Source organism: Rattus norvegicus, chromosome 4, assembly GCF_021556685.1.
Source record: "Rattus norvegicus strain SHRSP/BbbUtx chromosome 4, alternate assembly SHRSP_T2T, whole genome shotgun sequence".
Taxonomy (NCBI): Eukaryota; Metazoa; Chordata; class Mammalia; order Rodentia; family Muridae; genus Rattus; species Rattus norvegicus.
Window position 1 is genome coordinate 82,762,000 of NC_141537.1, and position 3,342 is coordinate 82,765,341.

Here is a 3,342-nt window from a genome sequence, read left to right on the forward strand (position 1 = left end):
TGAGGGAAAAAATTGCCTGTTAGTGTAATGTTCTGTGACTTTTTAAATGATTCCACTCAGCCGGAATTAAAGATATGGGCCTGCCTTCCTTTTCCTTGGCTCCCTCTTTTCATTCCCTCTATTTAAATTTTTTCTTTTATTCTTAATTATATGTATGTGTGTGTGGATATGTGCATGCATGTAGGTTACCCATGGAGACCAGAAGAGGATATCAGAGCCATGGAGCTGAGTTGCAGGTGGTTAGGGGCTACCCAACTTGAGTGTTGGAAACAAAACTCTGCCCTTCATTGGAACTCTTCAGTGCTGAGCCAGCTTTCCGGATCTAACCGTGTACTTGTTTCATAAATGATGGGAATAAAATGTCATCTTGCAAAAATATCAAGCATTTAGCTCTTTGGGATGATCTGTAAGTGTCCACCAGAGATCTCAGAGCTGTTTGCTTGGTTTGTCTCCCAAGCACTTAAGGAAACAACAAAATGGAAATTTCTGCCAAGCGCTAGTAACAGCGTGAACCTTTTAAATTGTTATTAGCGGTAGGGCTGTTTTTAGATGAGGTCTTGCTTACATTGCCCAGGCTGGCTACACAATCTTCCTGTCTCAGCTTGCAGTGTGTGCTACCAACACCTGGCTGCAAACTGCACTGTTTGCAGCACTGGCGGATCTATCAACCGTCTCTCGGTTGCCCCGAGAAGATACCGTGACCAAGGCAACTTAGTAAGAAGTTTAATTTGGCTTTGGCAGAGGGGCGTAGTAGCAATTGGCAAACACAGCAAAAGGAGCAAAGAGCGAGCCCTCGCATCTTAAACCGCCAGCGCGGAGCAGAGAGAGGGAACTGGAAATGGTTTGAGGCTTTTAATCTCAAAGCCCACCTCCAGTGACATGCCTCCTCTAGCATGGCCACACCTCGTAAACCTTCCCAGACAGCGCGCCTCCAACGTGGGACCGAATGTTCAAACATCTGAGCGAATGAGGGACATTATCATTCAAATGACTAGAATGCTGTATGACTCAGGACGCACCCCTGCTAGTTTGGAAGTGAGTCGGGTGAAATGACGTGTTACTCATATTTTGTCGTTATTTTATTTTATTTGTTTGTTACATTGCATTATTAGCAATTCATAGTAAACAGAACCTAGGCACAGTGAGGGAATAGTCAATGTAGAAGTGACCTCTTCATGAAAAGCATACACACATACATTTATATATCTATTTGCTTCTCTATATGTAAGCTTATTAGAATTTTATAACGTAAACACACATATAGATATAGATATAGATATATTTTGGGGTTTTATTGTTGTTTTGTTTTGATTTTTGTATTTGTTTGTTTTTGCCAAACTTGTGTTTCTGTGACCAACATATGGCTGCAATGAATTCTGATTTGAAAAGTGGAGCTTCCTCCCAGTCTGTGCAATTCCCCTCATAAATCTATTGTCATTAAATCTGACATGTGTATTTTATTTTTCTTCGGGGTTTTGTTTAACAACCAGCTTGCAAAATACCTAAAATTTTATAACCAGCTTTCGAAACTTGGTACAAGCCAAGTCTAGTATTCTAGGGCTCATAAGCCCCACTCCTCCAATCTGGGAGACAAAATGATATTGTGGTTCAAAGAGTACTTTTCTGATGCCAAAACCGTGCCTTTCTCCCTAGTAATTTCCTTTCCAATTTTCCTCTAGTCATCCCCCATCTCCCAGTCTAAGAAATGCACACACCTCAGGGACTGTATGATCCATCAACTTCCCTAATAATTCCCTCCAGAAGAGAAAACCCAGAAACTCAGCTCTGTTAACTAAAGTGACACACTGGGCAGGGGCCAAACTATTCCGTTATCACAGCCACATGGTGGCACTATTGAAACATGGGTGTCAGCTGCCTCAGTACCCTTCCTCCCACCATCAAGCACCCCACTTACTGTCCTCAATCTTGCAAAGCCTTCCAGTGAACCCAAATACACAAGCCTAGTTCCTTAACCTGCTTCCCTCTTTGCTGTTCAGGAAAGGCCAAGTTCAAAAGACTCATGAGTGTTCTGCAGGCTTGGAATTTATATAAACAGGTTCTTCCTGTTACAGATGTTCTGGCAACTTCTATTTCTACCACCGCAGACCTCCCTCCACCCCCACCCCTCTCTTTAACTGCCCAGAGCTGGGGACTGAAATCCGGGTGATATGCACACCAGACAAACACCCACCACTGAGCTACATCCCCAGCCAAGATCTTCTTTTTGTGAGAAGAGTGTCATGCTATAGTCCAAGCTAACCTTAAACTCCGGATTCTTCTGCCTCAGCTTCCTAAATGCCGAGACAATTTTGACATCTGAGTTTTAGTCTTACCTCGAGAAACCTCTCTATCTCTTAGTGTCTCTGAATATCCGCCCAAGGCTGGAGAAGCACGAGCCTTCCTTGTCATTTGTACCTTTCTATCTTGTTTAGTTTGTTTATTTTATCTGTTTATTTGTGTGTGCAGATCACAGGAGGACTGTTCTCTCCTTCTGCTATGTGGGGCCTGGGATCAAACTCGAGTGTCAGGGCTTGGTGGCTAAGAACCTCTACTTGCTGAGCCACCACACTGGTCCCATGTCCTTCTGTCTCTCACTGCTCATCCTGTCTGAGTGGCTTGCAAGGCTCTGCTCCACGTTAGATGGTATGAGTCTCCATTGTTTACAATCTGCCGTAAGAAATCTGACAAAAAGGACATTTTTGTGTTTTGTCAACTTCATTAGAATGTTCTCAATCCCATTTAATTATCCCTTGGAAGGATTCTAATTGTCCCAGTTTGGGTCATATATGCACTCTGGATTAGAGTATGGTCATAGAGATGAAATACTACGAAGGTTTAGATCTGCCCTCCTCCCTGACCCACCCATGCTAAACTAGTTTTTTTTTTAATATTTATTTATTTATTTAATGTATATTACAGATGGTTGTGAGCCACCATGTGGTTGCTGGGAATTGAACTCAGGACCTCTGAAGAGCAGTCAGCACTCTTAACCACTGAGCCATCTCTCCCTGCTGAACTAGTTTTGTGATAAGTGGAGAATGAACAGTGTCTCAGAACTTCGTGGAACGGAATGGAGTCACGCTCTTGTGACACATCATGTGACACGTGAGAACACAAGCAACGCTGAAAAGAGGAAAGCAGCCTATGCCTGACCCTGGCAGAGTCTCTGTCTCTCTCAGAAGTTGTGGAATTGTGAAAGAAATAAGGAACCATATGGTCTGTGGGAAAGCAGGGCAAAATGAAAGTATGTTTAACATAAAGCCACAGAATGCTGAGAAATGTCCTTTGAAACCTTGGCCAAGAATCCTCCATCTGAAAACCCAAAAATCCAAAATGCTCTAA